The 23,092-nt window shown below is 39.6% G+C and overlaps 2 protein-coding genes across 12 annotated transcripts in view; both read right to left on the bottom strand.

Moving 5' to 3' along the window:
• Positions 1–23,092, bottom strand: part of Slc28a1 (solute carrier family 28 member 1) — a 118,017-nt gene that overhangs the window by 5,149 nt on the left and 89,776 nt on the right. For 2 of the 9 annotated variants that reach the window (XR_002397587.2, XR_015441813.1), the window contains one exon: positions 6,434–22,784. The exons of 6 other annotated variants lie outside the window; for them this stretch is intronic. The gene's annotated coding sequence lies outside the window, so the exon portion shown is untranslated. Of the gene's footprint in view, positions 1–6,433; positions 22,785–23,092 lie in introns of those variants that run through there. One more of the 9 variants, XR_015441815.1, reaches the window with a different exon arrangement.
• Pde8a (phosphodiesterase 8A) overlaps positions 1–23,092 on the bottom strand; it is a 173,297-nt gene that overhangs the window by 126,006 nt on the left and 24,199 nt on the right. The gene's annotated exons all lie outside the window — the stretch shown is intronic.

Below are 23,092 nucleotides of genomic sequence, written 5' to 3'. Positions count from 1 at the left end.
AAAAAATGTGAGAAAAGGAAAAAAATGGAAACAAAGTCTTTGCAAATAGGAAAGGGTGGAGGGGGTGAAGAGAGGGCAGAGGAAGGGGAAAACAATAAGAACCAAGAGACTCATGTAATGGTACAGGATCCCAATGATGAATGTAACTGTATTTTATACCTAAAATGTACCAATAAACTCAATGGGAAAATAAAATAACCCCATGACCAACTTTTGTTTGGAAATCTGGAAAAATGTCACTTTGCACTGGTTGCAAGCTATGACAGCCAGTGCCAGCAAACCTCCAGATGCAACCAGCCCTGATCCCTTGGCAGCCAAAATGCCACCTTCCTTGAAGGCTATTTGTGCAATTTGGCTATAATGCTTCATTTCTGCTTAACTCTCCCTCCTTCCCTAAATACCTAGAACACAGTCACTCTCCTTTACTAATGTCTTACCATTAACTCGATGGCATCAACATTCATGTAAAGAAGCCACTCAGCAACTTCAACAAAACCCCTCCTACCTCAACAGTAATCTTTACTTCCACTCTCCTCCACTTTGGCCCATCAGCTACATGCGTCCTGCATTAGAAATGCTAAGCTCCAACATCCTACTCTCTGACCAATATGCCTATTCTACCAGCAATCCTGAACTCTATTCTTCCTCTCTCACTGCTCTGACCTCCAGTCCTTTCACTCATACCACACCCCTCATCTTGGATAGACCATGGAGTCTGAACTGCAATCGTTAGTCAAATCGCCTCTCCAGACAAGGTCCTACAAAACTGTTTTTGCCTTCCATTCTCCTACTTCCTTTGCCTCTTCACATCCTCTCTAGAGGATGTGGCAAAGTCATATCCTCTAGTCAACCCACTCATTCATTTCTTCTGCTTCTATACCTGGACTGCTGAGCACTGCTGGGGGGAAAAGAAATTCACACAGCCTTGGACCTGAGGCCACTAAGAATTCATGTCTCTCCTTAGCTGCCTGAACTTCTTTCGATGAGCCCCAAACACCCCTATTCTCCACAACTCTTTCCCTATTTAATGATGTCCTCAAAGCCTGTACTTCCTCACTCTTAGGACAAGATCTCACTTCCATCTCAGAAAGAAAACTAAGGCAATCATGCACTAACTTCTTCAAATTTATGCCTACACATTACTTACAAATACGTCAGTATTCACTTTCTTCCTTCCAATGCCTTCCTAAAAGAAGTATCCTTCCTCTTGCTAAGATCTAATCCTACCACTTAGGCTCACTTTTCAGGGACTCCTCACAGTAGCCTCCTCTGTTCTGATCACTAATTTCTCCCCTGTCCCTTCAGCATCCAAACATGTTCATGTATCTTCCATTCGACAAAATGAACACATCTCTTGACGCTGTCAAACATAAATCCATGCCGTGCTTCTAGGCCATAGCCCCTTCTGAAAAAACCAGCAGGCTGGTTTATTCTAGTTGGTACTATCTGTGCGCCACAGTTATCACCAAACACCACTTCTAATGTCTAGACCTAGCTGCTGGGACCATAGATCAGTGCTGGAGCTGGAAGAAAATAGATGGACAGAGGCAGTTTGGTGCCCAAGCCATCCAGTAGGTGCTGAGAATTCAATAAGGTTCTCTCTGAAGAAGTGTAACCAGCAGGTAAAGCTCCCATGTCCCTGAACCACTATGAGACCTAGGTGTTCTTTTCCATAAAGCTCCTGTACATCCCAACCAAAAGATTTGAGACAGACCCCAAATGGCTCAACGACAAACTTAAAATGTGTCCCAGGAGTTAAAACTCACTTTTTGGCAACCATCATGTTATTCATTATTTCAGGGGGGAAAAGATCAGTGGATGCTTAAAAAAAGAAAATGGCAAAAAAAAAAAGAAAAGAAAATGGCTTAAGGAGTAAAGGTATACTTACATAGACTCAGATTATTTTCTTCCTAAGATATTTATTCATAGGGGTGGAGGCAGAAGAAACCTGATAGATCCTGCCTTAATAAAGCAATCACAATGAACACTGCCAGTAATTGGAACACACAGACAGAATAGGCTTTCTGCTGTGACACACTGAGAAGGACACAGCAACACCTCTGTGGTATCCTACCAAGTGTGCAAGGTGACTCTATCATCAGAAAACATCAGACAGAGCTTCCACAAGGAAAATTCTATGAAATAGCTAGTCTATACTGTTCAAAAAAGCCCATATTCCAGTGCACAAATGCTGAGGAATTGCCTCAGATTGAAGACTGTAAAGAATCATGACAACTGAGTACATGATCCTGGGCTGGATACTAGACCAGAACTGGACACCAGGTGTTTTTCTCTTTTGCTATTGTCTTATTTCAAGCTGCCACAATAAAATACTAGTTGGCGATCCATACTCCAAAAAGCTAAAATCCAAGCTAGGTTTGGTGGTGTGCACCTGTAATCTCAGCCCAGGAGGCCGAGGCAGGAGAATCACTTGAGCCCAGGACTTTGTGATCAGCCTGAACAACATAGCAAGAACTTGTCTCAATCAATCAATAAAAATTTAAAGGGTTTGGACTGTAGCTCAGTGGTAGAACAGGTTCAAAGCCTAGCATGTGCAAAGCCCTGGATTCAATTTCCATTACCACAAAAATAATCAATCCAAAGTTAATGCTCCAAAATCTGAAACTTTTTGAGTATCAGTATCAGTGCTCAATAAGATTAAGTATTTGTAAATACTACTCCAAAAGCTGAAAAATCCAAGTGAAACCACTTCTGATCCCCAAGTATTTTGAACAAAAGATACTCAACTTGTACCTTCGACTGAGTAATTTATAAACAATAGATTACTGTTCACAGTTATAGAGGCTGGGAAATACAAGATCAAGGTACCAGCAGATTCAACATCTGGTGGAAGGTTCATTCCTTATAAGTGGCACCTGCTGTGTCTTCACATTGCAGAAAGGTGAATAAGCTCCCTCGAGTTTGGTTAAAAAGGGCACTCACCCCATTCATGAGTACTCTGCCTGCCCTCAAAACCTAATTACCTGCTAAAGGCCACACTTCTGAATACCAAAGCACTGATGCAACATAAGAATTTTAGAAGGGACACAGACTTTCAGACTACAGCAGCCATAAAGAAAATTAGTAGAACAACTGGAAAATTTGAATAAGGTCTGTGAATTAGATAAGAGTGCAGCAACTGTTAATTTTATGATTTTAATGAAGAATATTTTTGCCTTTAGGAAATACACATTGAGAGGACATAAAGGATCATCATCAGGTATATAACTTAGTTTCAAATGGTTCCGAAAATAATAATATGGAAACAAATAACAAAAGCACACAGTAAAATGTTAACATTTTAGTAATATGAGTGAAGTGTATGTAGGAATTCTTTTTTTTTTTTTTGGTACCGGAGATCGAACTCAGGACCTTGCACTTGTGAAGCAGCTGGCAGAACCACTGAGCTAAATCCCTGGCCCTGGAATTCTTTGTACTGTATTTTTTGCAAATTTTTTATGAGATTAAAATTATTTCAAAATTTTGAAAGTTTCCCTTTTTGTTTGTTGTTTTTTTCAACCCCAGTTATGAGAAGTACAAGGAGAAACTGGCCAAAACCACACCTGTAATGAAGGGCTTCAAAATGTTATTCTCCTTGGCAGAGAGGGTACATACAAAATAAACTGGGTACAGGATTGAGATTAACAAACTGATTTGACTGATATTAGAATTTGATACCTAACAGCGAATACACTATTTTCAAATGACTATGGGTATTTAAATGAGGCAATACTAAGCCTCCTTCTACACTCCTTTCAAGAGTTTCCTGCTGGGTCCTGTGTGCAGACCACCAGACCTGCAGACCACCAGCAGAAGGACCTAAACAGGGAATCCTAGCCACAGGGAAGCCAAAGAAAGCAAGCTCCTCTCAGTTCCTCCAAATATCCGAGAGCCTTTTTAAAATAAGTTTGGCAAACATGCACAAAAATAAAGAATAGCATTAGTACCCACCACCCCAATTTAATCATTTTCTAATTTTGACACATTTGAGCGCTTGCCCACCTTCCCTCTCTCCCTCATTTTCCGTCCCTCCCTCTTTTTAAAGTCCCTGACATTTTTCACCTCTACATACTCTGTTTGGGTGTGTGCAGTTTTCTACCCAGCCACAATTCCATCATTACACATAACAAAATTTAAAATAAGCCTTTGTATTACCTTCAACCCATACAAATTTCCCTAACATGTGCCTTGTAATTCCTGAATTCTTTACACCAAAAGCTTCAGTCCGGCATGACAGACAAAGCTGTATGTGCTGCCTCTGCAGAAATGGAAGCAGTGAAGCAGCTTGGCTTGACCACCTTTGCCCCCAAGCCATGTAACTATGCTGCAGAGTCTGGAAAACAAAATTTCTCATATGATGCAAAATACTAAAATCTATTTTCAAAACAGTAAAAATTATTTTCATTATAGGGTCAAAGAGTATATGTCCTAATGTAAAGGGTACTTATACCTCAAAATGAAAATGATCCAAGAGCATAAACAACTGGCAGATATATCAACTCCAAAAAATACATTAAAAATATTTTAGAGCTGGGGATGCAGCTCAGTGGTAGAGCACTTGCCCAATGTGCATGAGGTCCTGGTTCAATCCCCAGAATCACAAGACAAAAACATACAATTTAAGCCAGATGCAGTGGTATATGCCTGTCATCCCAGCACTTGAGAGGCTGAAGCAAGAAGAACTTTGAGTTCAAGCCAGTGTGAGCTACATAGCAAGTCCAAGGCCAGTGCGGACTACACAGTGACTGTCTCAAAAAAACAAAACGAAACAAAAAACCCTCAAAACTAACACAGAGAGAAAACATATTCAAATAATGACCTGCTATTTGTTATCCACAAAGTTTTTTTCTATTTCAGTGATGATAAAAATATGGCTCTATAAGTGGGTACAACCTCTCTAGAGAACAATTTGACAACATGTTCCAAAATCCTTATTCTGTTTCCAGGACTGGTTCTAAAGAAATTGTGAGATATATTTACATAATCATATAAGGGTTTCACAGCAATATTACTTATTTCTAGTCCTCCTAATATAGGGTGATGTGGAGGCTAAACATCTGTAAATGTCCAAAAGTAGAGGAAGACAGTGTTTCAATATAAACTAAAATTTTATATCTAACTTTGTCAAGGAAGTTCCAATTTTTCCCCATTAATATTTACTAGACTTTTACACTAAATACAAGGAACAAGGAAGAAAATTATGTGGAGAAAACATTTATTTTGCTTATTTTCAAAGTGTGGGTGGGATACATTCAAGGATGATGGGAACCATGTTCTTTGGTAAGGAGACACAGTATCATACAGATATCAGTTCTGCCAGGCATGGTGGCACATGCCTGTAATCCCAGTACTCAGGAGGCTGAGGCAGGAGGATTACTGCAAGTTCAGGGCCAGCCTAGACTACATAATGAGTTCAAGGCCAACCTAGAATATAGAGCAAGAAGACCCTGTCTCAAAAAAAAAAAAAAACCAACCAACTAGCTAAATAAATACAGATATCAGTTCTCCATATATTAATTTATAAATTTAATACAACCCCCCAAAGATGCCTTTGAGTTTTCTTTTTGGTGCTAGAGAAGCTGTTTATAAAGTTCATTTGTAAAAACAAGCAAGAATACCCAGAAGACCACTGAAAGGAGAAAGAAATGAGGGAAGACTAGCCCTAACAGATATTAAGACAGTGTAGTAATGGTATACAACCAGACATAAGACTAATGGAAAAGAACAAAAAATCCAGAAATAGATCCAATTGTGTATGGAACTTATCATAAAGGAAATACATCAAGTCAGTGGGATAAAATGGACTTATTAATAAATGGTGCTGGGAATAATTATACAGCCATATGGGAAAAGGGATAAAATTGGATTTTTCATATAATACACCAAGATAAATCCCAGATGGATCAGAGATTTAAACATAAGCAATAAAGCCATCATGTACAAGGGCAACTATTTTGTAACATGAGAGTAAGGAAAATTTTTGCAATGTGACTACAGAAGCAACAAGGAAAACTACTGTTAAAATTAATTCCATAAAAATGTATTTTACATGACAAGTCACCTCAAGCAAAGTAAAAAGGAAATGAGGAACCGAAAAAAAATAATTGCAATAAAGGGAAGCCAAAAACAGAAGGAAAAGAAATAGTCTAAAAGGATATGAACAGATAATTCACAGGAAAAATAACCCAAATGCCCCTTAACATGTAAAAAGATGTTTATTTAATCTCGATCATTATATGAGACATACAGGCAAAATGTCAGCTAAAACTAATGAGATACTACAAAATACTATTCTATGGCAAAGCAATAGAAAATGGGCTTTCTGATGTATTGCTGGTAAAAATTCAAAACAGTACAAAGCCTATTGAGAATTCAGTATGATTTAGCAAAATTAAACATGAGAGAGCAGAATTCTGTACAAGTCCATTTAATGACAAATCTGGAAACAAAAATGTTTAACCAATGTGGGCTGGTTGACTAGGGTGAAGATACACAGGTCAATTCAGTGGAATATTACTGTGCTGCCAAAAAAGAAACGAGGGGGAGGAAAGGGGAAGAAAAGAAATGAGGAACTGATTCTAACTACAACACGCATGAGCCTTGAAAACATTATACTAAGTGAAAGAAGCCAGGCACAAACACCAGATGTTACACGATTTCATCTAAATGAAATGTCCACTGGTAAATCCAAAGACACAGAAAGTATGGTAGTGGTACCAGGCCCTGAGGCTGGGGACAGTGGGCAGAAGGCAAAAGAGAATGAGTGTTAACAGGTACAGGGTTTGTCTGATAAAAAAATTCCAGAATTAATGGTAAATATGGGACAACTCTGAGAACATGCTAAAAATCACTGAATTATATGTAAGAATGAGTATATGAAATATCTCATTTCTTTTTCAAAGAATGAAGAATTCTTACACATCCAACATCCAACTGTGGAGTGATCACAAGAGCATACTGTTACATGAGAATATCAAGGCTAAAAGTACTATTTATAGTATGCTACCATTCATAGAAATACACAAACATCAATACCTAGTAAGTACAAAAGACAGAAGCATATCAAACACATTAAAGTCAAGTTCATAATAATACTTGAAAAATAAAACTTAACTGATCGCCCTGTGAAGGATGCCTGAGAACCAAGGACTGTTATTCTGAAAACAGATAAATGAAGGGCAAGAAACAAGAATTTATCCTGTTTATTCAAACTTTATCACATAATTAATGACAGGAGTTTCTTTTTACATAGGAGTAGTCAGTATTAAACAAAAAGAATAACAGAATTAGGATTTTGCCAGGGCCAGGGATTTAGCTCAGTGGTGCTGCCGCCTGCCTCACAAGCGCAAAGTCCTGAGTTCAATCCCCCGTACCAAAAAAAAGAGAATTAGGATTTTGCCATTTCCCACCATATCACTACTAATGAATTAAACATATGATGATTTTCTCAGGACCTAGTATGGTCTCCACCTTCACTAAGGGCAACCAGTAGAATATGGTGAACTGACTTCCCAGTCACTTCCCAGCCTTAACCAAGAAAGACGCTGTGGCTTCTGCCTTGGCCTCCTGGACAGCTTCTCTGGGAAAAACCAGCTACCATGCCGGGAGAACACTTGAGTGGTCCTGAGAAGATAGCCCACACGGCCAGGTACCGGGCCCTAGCTCCACCCCTAGAACATCCTGCAGGAACCTGGTCCACATGAGTAAGCCACTTGGGAGTGAATCCTCCAGCCCAGCTACACCTTAGCATGACTGCAGCCCTGGCCAACACCCAACTGCAACCTCACAAAAGACTGAGCCATGAGGGCCAGGGATTTAGAACAGTGGTTTCCCCGCCTGCTACGCAAGTGCAAGGACCCGAGTTCCATCCCCAGTCCAAAAAAACACAAAAAAACAAAAAAACACAAAAACAAAAAGACTGAGCCAGAACCACCAAGCCAAGCCACCCACAAATCCCTGACTCACAGGAACCAGGAGATAACAATGATTATTATTGTTATAAGCCAGCAAACTTGGGGGTAATTTGTTATACATAAATATAGCACTATTCTACTTTTGTATCTGTTGGAAATTCTCCATGACAAAATATTTCAGGATAGTAGGTCAACTAATTATAGATAATCCTTTAAACAATTCCTTTTTTCTTGCCAGAGCATATGTTAAATTGAAGGAGTGGAAGAGCTAGTAAAAACTCATCTTGCTGTCTATTAGGAAAAGTATCATTCATCACATTGTCTCAAAAACTCCATAAGGTAGAATTATCGTTTCCATTTTGTCAACAAGAACGCAATGCTCAGGGAACTAATAACTTGTTCATGTGCCCAGTGGTAGAGAAAGGATGCAGAGAATGTGTTCTTTCCACATCTCAATGCCCTTCTGACCTTACAGTTTCTCCATCAAGCCCTTTGGGATCAATGCTGCTATGGGCCAAGTCTATACATTTGGTTTTTGCTTTTCTCACTAACAAATGCAGGATCATTCATACTAAAGCAATCAGAAACTGCTGAAGAAAGGAAAAGAGGACAAGCCCTCAAGGCTTCCACTAACACTGCCAGACTTTGGCATAACTCTAGATGGGGCTATTCCTTCAGGGTCCCCAAAACGCTCTCTGTCCCCACGCTTTTGTTTCCAAAGCAAAAGGGGGTAGGGAGAATTATAGAAACCAATATAATGATATACTTCTTTCTTTATTCTCATGGGTAAATTGTATAACTAGGTATTGTATAATCATTTTTGAGTCAGCAAAATTTCTAAATATACTGTTAAAAAGAAAGCCCTAATCTACTTTTTAAAGTCTAACACATACTATACATTTAAACCATTCTCTTAGACTGGAAATGCAGCTCAGCGGCTTGCCTAGTGTGCATGAGGCTCTGGGTTCAAACCCAGGCACTGGGGAGAAAATAACTATTTTTTTTTTCTATCAATAAAGCTGAAACTTCCATTTTAGGTAACTGCTATTTAATGACCATTTATGATTTTTTAGGTCCTCAGCAGACCATTTTACATTCATAAGTTAATTAAATCTTGACGGCTACCCTGATTTTACAAATAAGAAAAGGGTAGGGTTATGTGACTTGCTAAAAGTCAAAAAGCAGGGTTTGGACTGGTACTGTTTGGCTCCAGCCTTGTCTCTTAACCAATTACACAAGAAAGTAAAAATCTCTACAAAAATGATCCAGCAAATTAAGTCTAAATGTGAATGTTTTAGCTTTAATTCTTCCTACTGGGTTAGCTGGAGCATTGCTTTTGGCTAAATTCTGTCAAGTCAGAATGGTTAATGAGAGTGTGTCATTTTCCTACAAGTTGAAAAGAACCAACTGAAGTCCAGAGAAAAATCAAAAGAGAGGAAATTCATGACACTTGCAAGGTTGTTTTAGGGGAGGGGAGGGGAGGGAGGACAGCCAAAATGTTAATACTAAGGAAAGAGAAAGGAAATAAGGACTCAGGAACTGACTTCTAGGACATATTTCTCAGGCTTAAAATAGACTTGACCTTAGGATTGTCATGAGAAAAGCCAGAACAAATGAAGTCATCACATATAGACTGCTCATTCTCAGGAACATGACCGGTGAGCACAGAACTAGGTTATGGGGCACCAGTGAGCCAACACCACTTCCCTCTTTCAGCTCAGTTTTTCTACAGGTCACATTTTAAGGCTACTGAAGGTATTATAATATAAAAAATGTTCAAACTCAGGGCTCCTTCAGTCTCACACCTCCCCTGACTGAAAGTTAAAGGGTGCAGGGGAAAAGGTTGCTCCCTTTGAATTTAGTTCATTCACTTGACAACTACCACTGAGTGATTTGGCCCAGCCTCCTCCTGTGGCTGACAGATTAGGAGGGCAATCAAGAGTGCACATGGATATGTGAAATGACTCCTACGGTGCCAACGACACACATGCTATGGTTTATATCTACATCTCCCTCAAAGCCTCATATGCTCATAAGTGGGGCTTTGGGGAGGCGACTGGATCATGGTGCGATACTCATCAGTGGATTAGTCTGCTGAGGAGTTTATAGCTAAATGTGATACCAGGAGGTGGAGCCTGGTCAGAGGAGGTGGCCACTGGGGGCGTGGCCTGGAAGGATCATCTCTCTCCTCCTCCCTTGATCCCTCTTTCCTCCCTCCCTTTCTCTTTCCCTCTCTGCTTCTTGCCTACCATTCTATGAGCAATTCTCTGTCATGCCCCTTTGCCATGCCGTGGAGCCTGTCAACAATGGACTGAAATCTCTACAATCTATGAGCTGAAATAACCTTTCTTTCTCTAAGTTGTGGGTCAGGTATTGTGTCTCAGCAATGAGAAAGTAACTAAGACAACAAGTTACAGGGAAACCAGACCCAGCATGTGTGGGAAAGGGAGGGAAATAGCTAGGATGAGCAGGAATGGAGTGAAAAAGGAGTAAGATCGAGGCTGGTGCTAAAGCACATGCCAAGTCCCTAAGACTTCAAGGGACAAACACAGAGGAAAATTCTAGCTTAAATATAATCCCATTCCACCTAAGAGGGTTTCTTAATAGAAATTTTACTGAAGGTTAACATACTTACAGCAAATAACGTAAGTCATAGTGTGCAGCTTAGCGAATGATCACAAATGAACTCACCTATGTAACTGCCACTAAGTCAAGAAAGAGAACATTACTAGTACCCAGAAGTCTTCCAGACTTCTCCAAATCACCACCCCCCACTCTTCCCTAGCACCATAGTTCTGCTTGACTTTTAACTCTGTGTAAACTAAATCATATAATAGTCTTTTTTTTCTAGCTTCTTTCACTCAAAACTGTGCTTAGAAAATTCATCCAAGGTGCAGTATGTAGCAATGATTATTATTTCCATTGTTATAAAGTACTTCACTGTGTGCTTACACCACAACTTATTTTCCTTTTGATGGACTATGGAGTTTCTAGTTGTTAGTATGAATAATAGTGCAGTGAACTCTTTAGTATGTGACTTTTGGTGAACATATGTACACATCTTTGTTGGCTGTATACATAGAAGTAGGACTGGTGGGAGAGAGAATATGCACATTTATTACTTTAGCAAATACTTCCAACACTTTTCCAAGATAGTATTACTAATATACATTCCTACTAACAGTGTGCAAGATTTATTTTGTGTGTGGTTGGGTTTGTCATACCAGAGAAGATAACCAACCACAGTCTGGAGAAAATGCAAACTTTTAATGAAAACTGGCCAGGAAAAAATGATGGCAAGGTCCTTCTCCAGCCTGAAATCTCTGTGTGTAGTCCTTTATATTAATTACATTATTTACGACCCCAAAGCCCTAAATTTTACCACAGGTAAACTCTTTCAACAACAACCCATTACAAAGAGTGACTTGTAACATCATTATTTCCAGGTCACAGAAAGTACATAGGAACAGTATTCTGTTCTTCTGCTTACAAAGCATTCCATGTCACTTTCAGCCCAAAGAGATTTCTAACAGACAACCTCAAAAGAAAAAGGGGCTTAGTTTTCATGTCACTTCTGTAATTTTAGTAGGTAGAAGAGAACTAGAATGACCTCTATAGGTTGACTTTTTGGAATTCCTTTGCCTAGTTACAAAATAAAAATCACTTTTGAACTCTCCTACCCTTCTCCACTTTTAGTATCCTCAGTCCCTAAACACAGACACACACACACACACACACACACACACACACACACACACACGGAAGAATGAGGACAAAGAGCAGAAGTTATGTGAAAGACATTTCCTCTTTTTACAGCACTCAAAGCCTGTCCCTCCCATGTGCCCTGACAGAAGATCAAGGCAAGGGTGGCCTGGGAGGAGGTTCCAGGCACCTCATGGGCTCACTAAGGTGGAGTAGGTGCCTGGTTACTCAAAGGTAGAGAGGAAGCCATACCCTCAGCAGACAATGCTAGCAGACATCACCTCATGGACAATCAGCAAGAGACGATCGCTCAGGGTAGGGGCAGAGAGAGTGGGGCTGCATGAAGGCTATAATAAAGCATTTGGGCAGAAGAGTTAAGGGCAGGGAGAAGTCCATCAGGTGATAGTATCTCATCCAAGGGGCTTGGTCATAAAAGGGTTTGTCAAAGGCAAAAAAGGCCCCAGCTGTGGGGAAACTGGAGCACCAGCAAGTAGCCAACATAGGGTGGGTCTAAGAGCAAGACCTGTACCTAGCAGTTGACTTTCAGATGAGCATGTATCCACAGCTACAAAGCCCACAATCAGACATGGACAAAGGGCCAGCAGGAGGAACTGCTGAATGACTTCAACTTCCTCGAGCTGAACAGGAGGTATGTGTAGAACTGCCTATATGGAGGAAATGCCTGGTAGAATAAAATCAATCTAGCCAAAGTTCAAGGAGAAAGGCAGAAACAAGGACCCAGCAGACCATTACAAGTATCAGCAGACCATTACAATTATCAGCAGACTAAGAATGGAATTCTGAAAACACCACAACAGATGTAATTAACCCATATTTCAATGTCACAACACAGCAACACCTCCTGGCTTCTGACATCTCCCTGGGCTACTAACTACACAGGCACAGAGACTTTGGGCAAAGCCTTGTAACAGACCTCTCCAAAGGCCACAGTGACCCTCCTTCAGACCACTCCGCTTACTCCCCTACTGCCACTCTCAGCCCCACCACTCCTGGCCCTGTGAGACCATATCACCCAGTGATGCCACCTTTGTCACCTTGCCTTGACTTCTGGGCCACTCCCATTAAGAATCTCAGTGCCGAGGAAGCTCCCCGCCTCCATCCCAGGCTCCTAGGGCAGTGAAGCTCAGCCAGTCCCAGCACCCGGAAGGAAGCTCCCCCGCTGCCATCCCAAGCTCCTAGGGCAGAGAAGGTGAGCCGCGTGGGCCCCAGAAGCAACCCCCCCCCCGCCATGGAAATGAGAAGACACATAAACAAGCCTCAAAAACAGACTTTCAGATCACCTACAGAAACCCCAAAGGGAAACGAGATGGAACACTCTGATACTCAACCACCTGGACTCTCTGAACTGGTAACAAAAGAGGATCTGGGAAAAATGAAATCAGAAATAATTACTCAGATAACAGCAAAGATTTTGCTCATGGTGCAAGACATGATTAATAAGTCTAGAGAGGACACAGATAAAAAAAATAGAGGATCTGAGGAACACAATGGAATCCCAACATAGGAAACAAATGGAGTCCATAAAACAGATACAAACAGATTTCCAAGAGATTAAAAACTCCATCGAAAGTCTGTGCAGCAGAATGAACCAATGTGAGGATAGAATTTCACATATAGAAGATAAGATTGCAATTAGTGAGGAGGAAAAGAAAAATTGCTTTAAAATTTAAGGGAACATGAGAAATCAATCCAGCAGCTGCTAGACAATGCAAAGAAGAATAGCATAAGACTGATGGGAGTCAATGAAGAAAGAGGAGAGAGTACAGATGACATAAAAAAAACTGCTCACAGAAACGATGGCAGAAAACTTCCCAAGGAGGGGAAAAGAACTTGACATACAGATAAGTGAGGCATATAGGACTCCAGCTAGCCTTAATCAAAAAAAATCTACACATAGGCATATAATAGTTAGGATTCCAGAAATCCAACAGAAGAACAAAAGTCTACAAGCAGTGAGAGAAAAGAAACAAATCACATACAAAGGAAAGCCCATCCGAATCACAGCAGACTTCTCAATGCAAACCCTCAAGGCAAGAAGAGCTTGGAGTGATGTATTTCAAGCCCTAAAGGAAAACAGCCACCAACCCAGACTGATGTACCCTGCAAAACTATCTTTCAAAATTGATGAAGAAATAAGATACTTTCATGATAAAGAGCACCTCAGGAACTTCATGAATACCAAAGTGGCACTCCAAAAAATTTTAGACAATACCCTAGGAAAAGACAATGAGGATCACAACCCCAGGAAACCCAGCAGAATGAATCCATTGGGCGTGACAAATTAAACGCAAAGGGGGAGAATCCAACAAAAAGAAAAAGTCACGACAAGGCTTTTAAAACTTTTGACTTCATCTCCCTAATGAGTGTATAATTCAATCTTATTATTGTAATGATTAGTATTTTTCTGATTCTAGAATTGCATACCATTCCTTGTGCTATACTGGCTATTTATCATCTTATGTCTACATTTTAATTGGGTTATCTATTAATGAGCTCTAAGAGTTCTTTATATATTCTGCTCATAGGTTATGTGCATTGTAAATATGGTCTGTTTAAGGACTACTTTTCATTTTAATGATATCATTTAAAGTTCTAAATTTTGATGGAATCTCATTTATCAATTTTTTTTCTTTTATACGTCATGTTTTTTGTATCCTAGGTAGTTCTTGTCTACCCTGAATTCATAAACATTTTCCCTTATAATTTCTTCTTAAAGTTTTATACTTTTAGGCTTTCTTATTTAGGTTTATAGATCCCTTCAAGTTATTTTCATGTATGGAAAAAAAGGGTTGAGGTTAATTTTTTATATATGGAAACCAGGTGTTCTAGTGCCGTTTGCTGAAGACACTATCTCTTCCTCGACTCTTGAATCGAGTTTATATTCTATAAAATGCTAATGTTAAATAATCTTTCAAAACTCAGTGGACCATATATGTGTGGTTCTATTTCTAGATTCTCTGTTTTATTCAAATGATCTATATGTCTTTCCTTACACCAAAACTGCCTTGATTACTGTAGCCTTAGAAGAAGTCTTAAAATTGGGTGCTAAACGTCTTCCAACACTTTTTTTGTTTTTGGCTTTTCAGGGTCCTTTGTACTCCTACATAACTTTTAAACTTCTTTTTTTTTTTTTTGTACTGGGGATTGAACTCGGGTCCTTGCGCTTGCGCAGCAGGCGGCGAAACCACTGAGCTAAATCCCCGGCCCAATAACTTTTAAATTTTAATATCCAGTTCTTCATTTATAGCAAGTATACACAGACCTGAATTTTTATATATACCTTGTGTTTTCTAATCCTGATAAATTCAAGTACAAGTTCTAGGGGCTCCTAGAGATTTCTTAGTATTTTCTCTGTAGATGATCATTTCATCTACATATAAAGATTTTGCTTCTACCTTGCCAATCCTATCCTAGTTGTGTTATTTTATTGCCAGACTATTTTGGATTAGACCTATGTTTCAAAGTCTAATGGACAGATGAAGAGTAAGCATATCTGCCCTTGTTCCCCACTTTAGGGAGAAAGCATTGTATCGTCTCCGTTCATAGAAGGAGTTTTTGTTGGAAGTATGGAGTACATGTCTTTGATCTGTTGAGAAGGTTCTGTTCTACTTCTAGTCTCCTGATAGCTTTTACCATGAACAGCCGTAGAATTCAATCCAATACTCTTTCTCCAACTATTGACAGGATCATATGGCTTTCTCCTTTCCTCTGTTAAAATGATGACTTTTGGGGGTGGATCTTCCAATGCTGAACCAACACTGCCATCCCTATAATAAAACCACTTTCTACATACTCCCAGATCTGACTTCTAATAGTTTGTTTTGTTAAACAAATTTCTATCTATGTTCATACTTTTTTCTTCTATTATCTTTATCCAGTTTTAGTATTAGCACAATGTAGATTTCCTAAAATGAGGGGAGAAGTGTTCCCTCTTTTTTCTCCTTTAAATGTTTGATATAACTTATCAGTTAAAATGTATATGAGCCTATTGTTATCATATAGGTAGGCTGTCAAGCTAGGAATATAATTTCTTTAATAGGTGCTATTCAAATTTTATATTTCCTCCAGAGTTAGTTTCATTAATTTGCCTTCTAAGTTACTTCTTAGAAGTTGTCAAATTTATTTCAAAAAAGATTTTTGTAATATGCTTTCTATATCCTTTTAAATTCTGTAAAATGTGTGGTAATGTCTCCTAGATCTTAATATTGTAATTTAAAAAATGTATAACTGATATTGTGTGACAGGAAGAAAAGGTTTAAAAGAGCAGGGGAATTGGGAGAGGTAGGGGAAGGAAAAAAAGGGAAAGGAAAAAATATGAGAAGAGGAAAAAAATGGAAACAAGGTCTTTGCAAATAGGGAAGGGTGGAGGGGGTGAAGGGAGGGCAAGGGAAGGGGAAAAAAAATAAGAACCAAGAGACTCATGTAATGGTACAAGATCCCAATGATGAATGTAACTATAATTTATACCTAAAATGTACCAATAAACTTAATGGGGGAAAAAAAAAAGAATCTCAGTGCCCAGCCACCTCTTTTTTTTTTTTTTTAGTTCTTTTATTGGTACATTTTAGGTATACAATTCGTTTACATTTATCATTGGGTGTTTGTACCTGTACATGATATATCTTGGTTCTTTTTTTTCCCCCCATTACCTGTGCACCCTTCACCCCCTCCGCCCTTCCCTATTTACATAGATTTCATTTCCTTTTTTTTATTCTTTTCTCATAGTTTTTCCTTTCCCTCTTTTCCTTTCCCCTTCCCCTCCCTTCACTCCTTTGTCTTTGGACCTTTTTTCCTATTTCAAATTATCAATTATTCATTTTAATCATTTTAACCCTTGTTTACACTATGAGTTTCTCACACTAGTGAAACTATTCGGTATTTACAAATGTGTGTCCTATTTATTTCACTTAAGTGTATGGCCTCGATATGCATCCATTTAGCTATAAATGACTCTAGTTTTTCGTTCTTTATGGCTGAGTAGCACTCCATTTTATTAAAAAAAATAAACACCACATTTTCTTTATCCAGTTTCCAGTTGATGGGCACTTGGGCTGCTTCCAAGCTTTAGCTAATACAAACTGTGCTGCTATGAACATGGGTGGACATATATCGTTGTGGTATGATTCTTTTCTTTTGGGAAGATACCCAGCGGGGGAATAGTTGGGTCAAATGGGACCTCTAGTCCTAGTTCTTTGAGGTATCTCCATACTGACTTCCACAGTGGTTGCACCAGTCTGCACTGCCACCAGCAATAGAGAAGGGTTCCTTTCTCTCCACACCCCCGCCAGCATTTGTTATTGGTTGATTTCTTGATAGCAGCCATTCTTTGTGGGGTGAGGTGGAATCTCAGTGTTGTTTTCATCTGCATCTCTCGAACGACGAGTGATGTTGAACATTTTTTCATATATTTGTTTGCTGCTTTTACTTCCTTGTCTGAGAAATGTCTGTTCATTTCAGATGCCCATTTTTGAATTGGGTCTTTGAATTTGGGGGGGGTTCTGATTTTTTTCAATTCTTTATATATTCTAGATAGTAGTCCTTTGTCTGAGGTACAGCTGCTAAAATTTTTTTCCCATATTGTAGGTTGTCTGTTAGCTCCACTGGTGGTTTTTTTGCAGTGTAGAAGCTTTTTAATAAGATGAGATCCCAGTTGCTGATTCTTTCTGCTAGTTCCCGTGCTGCTGAGGTTTTGTTCATGAAGTCTTTTCCTATGCCAATGTCTTCAAGAGTTCTACCTAACTTATCTTCCAGCAAGTTTAGTGTTTCTGTCTTAATATTTAGCTCTTTAATCCACTTCAATCTTAGTTTAGTGCATGGTGATAGGTATGGGTCTAGTTTCAATCTTTGGCAGGTTGAAATCCAATTTTTCCAACATCATTTATTAAATAGGCTATCTTTTCCTCCAATGAGGGTGGTTGGCTCCTATGTCAAATATGAGGTGGCTGAGCATGTCTGAAGTTGTTTCTGCATCTTCTAATCTATTCCACTGATCCTCAGGTCTGTTTCTTTGCCAGTACCATGCTGATTTTATCACAGTAGCTTTGTAGTATAGTTTCAAATTGGGGATTGCAATACCCCCAGCCATGTCTCTGTTGCTTAGAACTGCTTTAGCTATTCTAGGTCTCCTACGGTTCCAAATGAATTTTTGGATTGTTTTCTCTAGTTCTGTGAAGTATATTGTTGGAATTTCAATTGGCATTGCACTGAATCTATATAGCAGTTTTGGAAGTATGGCCATTTTCACTATATTGGTTCTTCCTACCCACGAACAAGGGATGTCTTTCCATTTTCTTGTATCCTCTTCGATCTCTTTTATCAGAGTGCTGTAGTTTTCAGTATAGAGGTCTTTTGCTTCCTTTGTTAGATTGATTCCTAGATATTTCATTTTTTTGGATGCTATTGCAAAAGGAATTGTTTCTCTAATTTCTCTCTCAGTGAGTCTGTTATTTGTGAACAAGAACAACCATCTCATCTTTGACAAAGGAGCCAACCACCCTCATTGGAGGAAAGATAGCCTGTTCAATAAATGGTGTTGGAAAAACTGGATTTCAATCTGCCAAAGATTAAAACTAGACCCATACCTATTACCGTGCACTAAACTAAGATCGAAGTGGATTAAAGAGCTAAATATTAAGACAGAAACACTAAACTTGCTGGAAGATACGTTAGGTAGAACTCTCAATGACATGGGCATAGGAAAAGACTTTATGAACAAATCTTCAGTAGCATGGGAGCTAACACAAAGAATCGACAATTGGGATCTCATTGTATTAAAAAGCTTCTGCACTACAAGAGAAACTACCAACAGAGCTAAGAGACAACCGACAATATGGGAAGACATTTTTAGCAGCTGTACCTCAGACAAAGGTCTACCATCTAGAATATATAAAGAACTGAACAAAATCAGGCCCCCCAAATTCAAAGACCCAATTCAAAAATGGGCATCTGAAATGAACAAACATTTCTCAAAGAAGTAATAACAGCAAATAAATATATGTAAAAATGTTCAACATCACTGGTCATTTGAGAGATGCAGATGAAAACAATACTGAGATTCCACCTCACCCCACAAAGAATGGCTGCTATCAAGAAATCAACCAATAACAAATGTTGGTGGGGGTGTGGAGAGAAAGGAACCCTCCTCCATTGTTGGTGGGAGTGCAGACTGGTGCAACCACTGTGGAAATCCGTATGGAAATACCTTAAAGAACTAGGACTAGAGGTCCCATTTGACCCAGCTATTCCCCTACTGGGTATCTTCCCCAAAGAATTAAAAGAATCATACCACAGCGATATATGTGCACCTATGTTTATAGCGGCACAGTTTGTAATAGCTAAGGTTTGGAAACAGCCCAAGTGCCCATCAACTGGAAAACTGATAAAGAAGATGTGGGTTTTTTATAAAATGGAGTACTACTCAGCCATAAAGAACGAGAAACTAGAGTCATTTATAGCTAAATGGATGCATATTGAGGCCATACTCTTAAGTAAAATAAATAGGACACACATGTGTAAATACCGAATAGTTTCTCTAGTGTGAGAAACTGAAAGTGTAAATAAGGATGAAAATTATTAAAATGAATAATTGATAATTTGACGTAGGAAAAGGTCCAAAGGTGTAGGGGTGGCAGGAGGAGAAGGGGAAAGGGAAGAAGGGAAAGGAAAAATTATGAGAAAGAAAAAAAAATGGAAACAAAGTCTATGTAAATAGGGAAGGGTGGTGGGGGTGAAAGGCACATAGGTAATGGGGGAAAAATAAGAACTAAGATACATCATGTTCAGGTACAAACACGCAATGATAAGTGTAAATGTACTGTACACCTAAAATATATCAATTAATATATAAATTTTGAAAAAAGAATCTCAGTGCCTGGGGTGGGGTGCATGCCTGTAATCCCAGCACTCTGGAAGCTGAGGTAGGAAGATCACCCTGAGTTCCCTGCCACCCTGGGCTACACAATGAGTTCAAGGCCAGCCTGAACTACATAGTGAGACCCTGTCTCAAAAAGCAAAGAACAACAAGAATCTCAGTCCCTCAAGTTCAGTCTTCACCACCCCAAGTCCTCCCCTGCCATCACGTGGACAACACTAAGGCCAATATGGCAACACCACTCCCTCCCAGTTCCCCTGCTTGAACTCTAAGACATGCAATCCAATCCCATTCCACTCCAGACACAACTGCATGGCCACACTCAGAATATCATTTTGTAGAATGTCCACAAGCAATTCTTCAGTTTTCCCTCATACAATTCTCATTTATAATAATAATAATTAACAGAAGTAACAAGTAACAGGTAATTCTCAGGGAATGTTTACTATTTACTAGAGACACTCATGTACTTGGCAAGTACTGACTCATTCAATCCTCAGGTACTTCTTTGATACATGTTATTTTCTTTTGTTCTTTTTTTTCCCTGGTACCAGAGACCAAACTCAGGACCTTGTGCTTGCTAGGCAGGTGTGGCGCTGCTGAATTGCATCCTAGCCTTTTCTTTATTTATTTAGGTACTGGGGATTAAACTCAGGGGTTTGCACATGCCAGGCAAATGTTCTACCACTGAGTTACTTCCCCAGCCCTTTTTATTTATATATAGGAGCTCCAGTGCTACAATTGGTTAATGCATGATACTTATATTCATATATTATTTTTTATTTTGAGACAGGGTCTTGCTAAGTTGTCCAGGCTGGCCTCAAACTTGAGAAGCTGGGATTATAGAGTGCACCACTGCACCCAGCTAAGCATTATTATTCTTGTTTGACTGAATGGAAATCTGAGGCACAACGAGGTTACATAATTTGCCCAATGTCCCATTGCTATAAAGTGGCAGAACTGGGGTGTGAAAACAAGTGGCCTGGCACTGAAGTACATACTTTCTTTCAAACATTTCACTGAACACACTCAGACAAAAGCACATACAAGTGTACTAACAGACACATCGTCCCAAACTGAATACACCTGTACAGCCAGTATCAGCTCAAGATGCAATGTGAGCAGCACACTAGATGTGCCCAGTACCCGTTCCCAGTACCACTGTGCTGACTTCTGACAGCATAGATCAGCTATAGCTGTTCCTGTACTTTCGTGGTTGGCTGCTTCTGCAGTCTTCACTACCACACACTGACTCAATCCACCTATTGGGCACTGTGCTAAGCAAGTAAACTTCAGCCCACTGTGGTGACTGATGCCTCCAGGCCCATATCTCACCTGTTCTCCTAGGGCCCTCATCCCCTCTAAGGCTTATTACTTCTGTCATCCCACCCCCTACGCTTGCTCTTTCATCTGCTTTGCCTCTAGCTAGTAAACATTCTGCAAAATGCAAAACTCCAAAACCAGATCAATGCAATTGTCCACATTAGGCCCCCCACACAAGGGAGGACCAGCATTGGTAATAAAAAAAAAAAAGATCACATGACCTTACAGAATGGTGTGCAAAACACAATGTCCCACAGCTGGACACCAAGTGCTGCCTACATGCTTTCTCTATGACCCCAGTCACTCCTGTCCTCATATGCACACTACACTTATTAGGGGAACATTCTTGAGAGTCTTGGCCCTCAAAAGGGATCTAGGAGAGCAGTTTCTTTCAGCTCAGAAATTTGAACTCCTCCTGAGTCACAGCTAGTTTTCCTGTTCAGTGAGGCTGTGGGAAGCTCAGAGCCCAATGTGAAGCCCAGGCCCCTGGGCCAACAATGCCCAGCTGGGTGGCATGCACTTCCATATACCTCTTTGACTCCAGCTCAGCTGATTATTAAGTCACTCTTGTGTTTCTTTGGCCCAATTCTCTTCTCCATTTTTTATCCTACCCTAAGTATTCTTTAAATTACTTCAAACCCTTTTCGAGATGAGGTTGCTGAGGTTGTCACCCCTATGCTACTCTCCATATTCTGAGAGGGTGAGTCAGGCTGGGGACTTCAATGGCTTACATTTGCAACCACAGGTATATGAGGTGTCTGTGTGCTGAGCCAAGGGCTTCTGATTGTGCAAATGAGATTCTTGTCCAACAGTCCCTACATACTTACCAGGTGACTTCCAAATGCCTCACTGGATGCCACACAACTCTTTCAAAATGTTCACTCAGGAATGCCATGTGGCATTTTGCTCAAGTTGGAGGTGCTAGGAAATTTAAAATCACCAAACGTGACAAACTATTCCAAAGAGTTTGGAACATTCAACTCAAAAACAGAAAATTCCTTTACTAGTATCAGAGATAATGCCCAGCTATAAACAAAACACATTCTTCAATGTATATGATAAATTTATTTTGTGTACTTGCTTGATGAAAAAGCTAAAGGTGCTAAAAATAAATATAGAAAAGACATTATATGGCTATGTTTCATTCATTTGGATGAAAGAGAAATAAATTTTTATTCTTCAAAAGAACTATATATCATTCAGTTCAGGAAGAAATCATGCAGGCCTGTCCAACCATTTGGCTTGGTTGAACAGGAATTGTTTAAATATATAAAATGTATATTATGGTTAATATATATAAGTAACAAAACTTCCTTTTTTTATATTTGCTATTATAACATTAAAAAAGAGAGAGAGATGGAGGGCTGGGGATTTAGCTCAGCAGCACAGCGCCTGCCTGGCAAGCACAAAGTCCTGAATTTGATCCCCAGTACCAAAAAGAGAGAGAGAGAGAGAAAGAGCGAGAGAGCAAGCAAGCATCCTGCAGGCCACAGTTTGTATATACTTGGAGCTTTAAAAAAGAAGAATGTTAAAAATCTAATGACCTCTGATGTAATGCTTGGGTATTCAAAACACATCACAGAAAAATTAGCAATGGCAGGAAACAGAACTTGGAGATCCAGCTTCTATCTTTTCTCTCTTCATTTCCTTTCCATTTTATAAGTTTATCAATCAGAATGCTTTTGGTTGTAAGAAAATTTACTTCTTTTTTTTTGGTACCGGGGATCGAACTCGGGTCCTTTCGCTTGCAAGGCAGGCGGTGGAACCACTGAGCTAAATCCCCAGCAGAATTATCTTTTTTTTTTAATTAACTTCTGATTATTATGTGATGAAGTGGATTTAATAGCTTGCACAGCATCAGATCTTGTCAGCTTCAAGGAATTTCAACAGGACTCCAGCTCTGTGTGACTCAGGAATCCTCCAAGTTTGTCCTCCACGAGCTGACTCTGCTCTCCCTGCGAGGAGGTAGTGGTTGGTATTTTCCCCCAGTCACAGTGATTGGGACACTTTACATCACATGCCTGCCCCTGGACTAGTAGCTGAGACCAGAAGCATTCTATGCCCTCTGCCTGGATTAAGCCTGGGTTATACAACTATTACTGAACTAACAACTGCTGCAAGGAGAGTGTGGGGCCCACCATGGAGCTGAGAGTGGACTCAATACCAACCAAACAGCTATTATGCAAGGGAAGGGAAATAGGGAGAAAATAACAAATGTCACCAAAGCGTGTGGCAGAGACTGGATAACTGTTCAAATTCAGTT

This window comes from Heterocephalus glaber, unplaced genomic scaffold (assembly GCF_053883595.1).
Source record: "Heterocephalus glaber isolate CG9 unplaced genomic scaffold, H.glaber_assembly_v1.0 deba00001531, whole genome shotgun sequence".
Lineage (NCBI taxonomy): Eukaryota > Metazoa > Chordata > Mammalia > Rodentia > Bathyergidae > Heterocephalus > Heterocephalus glaber.
This window is presented reverse-complemented; position numbering and strand designations above follow the sequence as displayed.